This window comes from Triticum aestivum, chromosome 6B, assembly GCF_018294505.1.
Source record: "Triticum aestivum cultivar Chinese Spring chromosome 6B, IWGSC CS RefSeq v2.1, whole genome shotgun sequence".
NCBI lineage: Eukaryota > Viridiplantae > Streptophyta > Magnoliopsida > Poales > Poaceae > Triticum > Triticum aestivum.
In genome coordinates this window covers 97,108,828-97,115,917 of record NC_057810.1, presented here as the reverse complement: position 1 = coordinate 97,115,917, position 7,090 = coordinate 97,108,828, and positions in this window count along the sequence as shown.

The window sequence follows — 7,090 nt, the reverse complement described above, 5'->3', positions numbered from 1 at the left end:
CTTTCCCTAAAAACACAACCAGCACAACTATCCAGGTGGTCTCTGGAAGCATCAGTTAGTCCGTTATAAAAGATACCAAGTATTTCATTTTTCTTGAGAGGATGATCAGGCAAAACATGAAGTAATCGGAGAGGCCTCCCCGAAGCTTGTGGGAGAGTCTCTTCTTCAATTTGCACAAAATTAAATATTTCCCTTAAGGCAGCTTGTTTCTTATGAGCGGGAAATTATTTTGCAGAGAAGTAATAAATCATATCCTAGGGACTACGCACACAACCAGGAGCAAGAGAATTAAACCATATTTTAGCATCACCCTTTAATGAGAAAGGAAACAATTTAGGGATATAATAATAGCGAATTTTTCCTCATGAGTAAAGAGGGTGGCTATATCATTTCATTTAGTAAGATGTGCCACAACAGTTTCAGATTCATAACATTGGAAAGGATCAGATTCATAACATTGGAAAGGATCAGATTCATAACATTGGAAAGGATCAGATTCAACCAAAGTAATTAACTCAGGAACGACAGAGAATTCATAATCCTTATCAATAACATAAATAGGTGAAGTAGCAAAAGCAGGGTCATATTTCATTCTAGCATTCAAAGAATTTTTTCAGCTTAGCTAACAGTTTCTTAAGATCATATCTATCATTGCAAGCAAGAAAGTCTCTAGCAGTTTCTTCATCCATAAAATAACCCCCAGGCGCAACACGCAACTCATATCTAGGGGGAGAATCTTCATCATCACTTTCATTAATATCATCAGTTTCAATAATTTCATTCTCTCTAACCCTAGCAAGTTGCTCATCAAGAAATTCTCCTAATAGCACATTATTATCAAGCAGAGAAGTAGTGTCATCATAAGTGTCGGTGTCAAAACCGGCGGATCTCGGGTAGGGGGTCCCGAACTGTGCGTCTTAAGATCAATGGTAACAGGATACAAGGGACACGATGTTTTACCCAGGTTCGGGCCCTCTACCCGAGATCCGCCGGTTTTGACACCGACATTGGTGCTTTCATTGAGAGTTCCGCTGTGTGATTGGCGAAAGGATCAATGGCTCGACTGCAGGTCAACTGCGACGTCGACTTCTTCGTCACCAGTTCGGCTGGTCACCTTGGCTTGATCGAGGACTGCGCCCTACCTCCGATCGTCATGTTCGGATGAGGGTCTTCATCAACACCAACTCTGATCTCTATCAAGATCATGGAGGAGTCATCAATGGAGCTCGGGGGCTCAACGTCAACATTGCCCTCAGGCGACCGTGCTGTTTTTCTGGACAGCAAACTTGTATCCGATGCCACCGCCTCCTCGAGTGTCGCTTAAACGATTACTTCGGTGGAATTATGCGGAATTAAGTCTACAATAATCCTGCAAAAATTTCGTCGAGTTCCGATGGAGGAATCTCCGGCAATCTCCGATATACCGGAGCCCTGTTGAATCTGGATGAGAATCCGGACGAGTTTAGGGCGTGGTGTCCAGCATCTAGCTCAGATTTCCTTTGGAAGATCCAACCGTTGATTCCCTGCGGAATTACCATATCTACCACCTGCCAAAAGTTCAGCTCGATCCAACCGTCCAAACTCCGGGAAACTTCCGATTAGTGCGTCACTTTTTGGATCTACTTTCTGCGTGAGAACGAATCCGACCCGAATTCATCTTCTTTATGAACGGGATCTCGGACATCCTTTTTGAAGGAAGTTTTAGTATGGGGTGTTGTGTTTTATCCTCAAACACATCCCAGTAGTATTAAAAGTATTCTTGCAATACGAACTTCACCGTTGTGCCGGTGTCAAACCAGCCCGACAACATCACTCCACGGCGGCCAACCTGCGTTAGACACGTCGTCGCTTTGTTAGGCCGAGCTCAATTTCTTCGGATCATCATCTCGGCCAGCCGAACAACAGTTTGGCATCGCGAAGGATAAATCGTCACCAACATCGTCGCCCCATGGATTACACGGAGCGGGCATACCGGCATCGCCGCACGGTCGCTTCATCAAGCCGGCATCGACCATGTCACAACCTGCATTGGCAGGGCCGCACTGTTGCTCCTTCAAGCCGGTGTCCATCATGCCGAACTACTTCGACATCTCGGCTGGACCGGAGGATTCATCATCTCTTCATCAACCTACTCCGGACACTTCGGCGTCACTAGCCGACCAGCTTCGCACGATTAGCTGGACCGAGGGCTTTGCCTCGGCAAGCCAACCCTTGCCAGCATCATCCTCCTTCGGATTGCTACAACAAATAAACCAGGTGCTATTAATCCTAATATTTTTGCTTGTTTGGGTTCATTTTTCCCAAGGAATTATTACTCTGGTTTGTCCATCATATGTTCACAGGTCTATCAAATGGTGGTCGCATTAACGACGGTCGCATGATGGTTCGGTCAGTCTCCGTACATAGTCCGGCAAACGCCGCATCCAGAGCACGGACCGACCTGTGAATTCAGGCTTTGCCACGCCTTTACCGCATCACGTCAACGACCTGCATCGACATCGACTTCGGCGCCAGGCCATATTTCTTTTATTACTCACTTTGCATAAATTATTTATTATGCAACGATTTTTTTTACTATTAGCTCTGGTTTGCACTATTTTTTGTGCACAGGAAAATGATCTATCCAGACTATATCCTTTGACGTCACCTCGGCTGGACGGGGGGCTTCGTCAACACTTCATTACCCCATGCCAGGGACTTCGGCATCACTCTGCCATCCTGCATTGACCATGCTATGTCATCACTTCACAGTGCCGAGCTCTTTGCTCCGCCACCTCGGGACCGGCTTGGGGGATGGAACCTTGTCCCGCATCAAGCTCGGACCGCATCGTCAATACCGAACACATTAACCAGCTAAGTTGCCTTCATGCTCAAAGTTTTAAAATTTCTAACTTGTGTTCGGTTCGACCAAGCATTATACTTTCTCGGGAAAAAGTTGCTTATCTTCCTTGTCGAAACTTTGTTCGCACACACTTGACGCGCTACCCGCGCTCATTATACCTGGGGGCTTCTTTAACAAAAGCTTATTAATTCGGGCTTTATGCCCAACACATGTGTCACACTTCCGCATGTACCTTTTATTCACCATTATATGCATCGATATGACTTAAGTTTTGGCCAAGCTGGGTTGCCTGGCTCCTGTGCTTATCCCTACGTTCCCGATTGTTCGGCTAGGTGGTAAAGGGAGCACCTCTGCGATTGTTACTACCGGGTCAGCCGGATGTGTACCTCAGACTGGGTGAAGCCGAAAGCTAGCATTCTTAAGGGAATACTCGGTTGGTGAACTAAAAGATGATTTCTTACCCATTTATTTACCTGCCCCCAGATGTTTTTCTGCTCTTTTCGCAGTCCGGACATGCACTTTAGGGCATGCCTCCCAAGGAAAGGAACCCCTAACGGAACTATTCTCCCTGGAAGATGTTTCTTACTAACCATGTAATATAACATAACTAGTTGGGCACTTGTCTGATAAAGCACTAATGACCCCTACGCCTGGTCTCCACGCATGCCCCGGTTTTTATAACCGCGAGGGTATTCGGACACACTCCGGACTATTGGGTCCAGAGGTTGAAGCGAAAAGGTCCGCTTGACAAACGATCTACAATCCGGCTAGAAGGCATTCTACATGTCACCTTACATTATCAACTTTTACCCAAGTCACTTGGGGGCTCTTAAATTTATATGAGCCGTTTTATGATAAGTGTTTTCTTCTTAGTCGTTGCAAAGTTTTTATTATTATTTATCACTCCTATTTTCGATACAAGTGTGCGGTCACTAGCCGGGGAGCCTAATTTCTCTCTCAAAGCCGCTAGAGTTTAGTTTGCTAAACTGGCCTAGTAAGAAGTACTCCGCCTTCGGGATAGGAGGTTGAAGCCGTAGGCTGACCCGCTTGAAGTTTTGAGATAGGATGTGTCATCTTAAAGCACGGCAGAAGCACCCTTTTTCTCTAAAGTCCAATATTCGGATTGGCACCGAACACTTGATCTAGTTCGGACATTAATCTTTTGAATAAGTTTTTGGCTTTTCGAGCCCATGGCACTTTTAAACTATTTGTGTGTTTTCAGCACAAGTCTCGCAGTGCAACGCCGGACACCTTTTGAGATTTGGCAAAAACATTCTCGGATATTGCTATATATGCATCAGTTTCGAATTGTGTCTTCGGTCAATAGTTGGGTTGCCCGGCTCCCACGCTTGCCTCCTATGTTCCGCTTTGTTCGCCTAGGTGTGCAAAGGGAGAACCACTGCGATTGTGCTTCCAGCTCGCATGGTCAAGCACCTCAGTGGAGAAAGCCGAAAACTGACTGTCACAATAGGTGTAAACTGGTCAGCGATCCGATGACTATATTAAATGACGGGCCATTCATTAGCCGAAGTGTTTCCGGCTTGACCTCGACTATCGCCGAACACTATCGGGGGCTATTAATTGGCCTCCCAAACTAAATCCTCGATATTTTGCTCTTACATTGGAGATGAGGTTTCATGATCATACTTAGCATGACAACCCAAAGAAAGGAACCGATAGGGGGACTATTTTCTTTGGAAGACATTTCTTCTGTTAAACAGTAACATAACATGTCTCTCCGTGTACCTTTGTTTATAAAACCGTATGGCCAGATTGCCTTGTTTGTTGTAAATCTTTGCCCTCATAAAGGCTTTATAAAGTAAGACAAACACTCCTCGGCTATTGGCCGAGGAGGTGGAAGCCAATGGTCGGTCAATAAAGTTTTGTACAATGCGGATCCGAGCATTAATGATGTAAAGTACTTGGATACATAGAGTCATTAGACATAATTTGTGATTTTACTATGGATATCGATCCTTAATTCGGCCTCCCGTGCCCGCATTAAGGCTCGGGGGCTACTGGGCTTCGGGCTTATTATTTATACAAATATTAAAGGGGCACACACCTGATCTGGTATTACCACCCGACCAGTGTCTCGAGGGCTACTGCATTGCCTGTTCTATGCAGAAAATTTTAAGTGCAATACAATTTCCAAGGAGATTTTGATCCTCAGGTTGGTCGGCCGCACCCAACCTGAGTCTCGAGGACTGAGCACGCCGGTTTTTGTGTCCCGAAGTATTCTGCCGAGCTAGGACTTGATCCTCAGACCGATTTTGCAAATCAACATGAGTCTCAGCGGCTACGGGGATCAGCGGTCTTATGTCATCCTTCATGTGCATCTCGGGTTTTAGACCGATACCCACCTTGAGGGCTACTGGCACCAATCAAAAATATTGACAAAAATCGGCCCACATTCGGGGTGGTGCACCACCTCAGAAGCAGTCCAGCGTAAAGCTCGGGCGCTAGTGGCTGGCTCCATAGAGGGCACTTCCGGCATTAAGCTCGGCTAAACTCCTTCAAACTTCTTTGAACCAAGGTGATTTACGACACTTCGGATGTAGTCCGGCGTTGGAGCTCGGATACACAGTCCGGCGTTGGAGCTCGGATACATAGTCTAGCGTTGGAGCTCGGATACATAGTCCGGCGTTAGAGCTGGGAAGCAGTCCGGCATTGGCGCTCGGCTGCAAAAGATACCTCGAATGCAGTCCGGCATTGGAGCTCAGACGCAAGAGGACGTTGCCGCCCGGGAACAACTTCAAACCCGAGGCATGGCATAAAAATAACAAGGCATTGATAAAGGCCGGAAACTTAAAGGGGCTCCTCGGATACCTGACGATAAACTCGTCGAATGCATTTCGGCGATCCTCAAGATCGAAGATGAGAAGATTTGTTGAACCAGTTTTCAAGACCGACGACCGAAGATGAAGAACAGTTCGGAAGAATCGAGGAGCGTCCCCAACTTGAAGACCGGTTCAGGGGGCTACTGACGGTGTCCTGGACTAGGGGGTACTCACCATGTCATCTCCCAATCAGGTGGATTGGGCCAAGGATACCCATGGCCGTATACTAATGGGCTAGTCCAGACAGTTGCCGCATACAAGGAAGAATCAACAAGACTTGGCGATCAAGACAAGGACTCCTCCCCCACCGGCGTATTCGGCTAGGACTCTTGTTATCCTAGGCCTCTGGTGCATTATATAAACCGAGGCCAGGTTAGTCGATAGAGACAACAACGTCAACCCTTAAAATCATACCATAGGCTAGCTTTTAGGGTTTAGCCTCCTTGATCTCGTGGTAGATCCACTCTTGTAAACATCCACAATATCAATATCAATCAAGCAGGACGTAGGGTTTTACCTCCATCAAGAGGGCCCGAACCTGGGTAAAACACCGTGTCCCTTGTCTCCTGTTACCATTGATCCTAAGACGCACAGTTCGGGACCCCCTACCCGAGATCCGCCGGTTTTGACACCGACAATAAGCATCATGCATAGCAGAAGTGGCATCATCAATAACATGCGACATATCAGAATCAATAGCAGGTGTATGTGTTGCAAGTTTACTCAAAACAGAAGGTGAATCAAGTGCGGAGCTAGATGGCAGTTCCTTACCTCCCCTCGTAGTTGAGGGAAAACTCTTGGTTCTTTGATCTTTCAAATTCCTTATAGTGATCAATAGATATAAATCCCAAGTGACTCCGAGAATAGAGCTATGCTCCCCGGCAATGGCGTAAGAAAAAGGTCTTTATGACCCACAAGTATCACTACAAAAAAAAGACACATCCGTGACATTTTGGGCCGAACGAATTTCTTTCCTGTCATACATATGACACTTCTATGACGATAATTGTGACAAAACCCGGTATCATCATAGATGTGGTGGGCTCCTACTTCTATGACAAAAAATTATGACAGAAAATGGGCTTTTTGTCCTGGGCGGGCCGGAGACGCAGCTGCATGACATTCTTTGGGCCGTCCATGACGGAAAAAATCGTGGTATAAGCGAGGGCGAGGAAAATTTCGGGGAGTTCCCGGTTACGGTAGGTGGTCGGGGGCCGAGCGATGCGCGTTTCTACGTGCGTGTGTGCGAGGCGTTGGCTCTAACTGAACCCGAACGAGGCGTTGGGCTCTAACTGAACTCGAGCGATTGCATTGCAGGCTACGCGTTACTGAACCCAAGCGATCGATTCCTTCACTACTGCTGCTAACTGAAGCCGATCAATGGTACCTCTCTGGATGAACAGTGAGC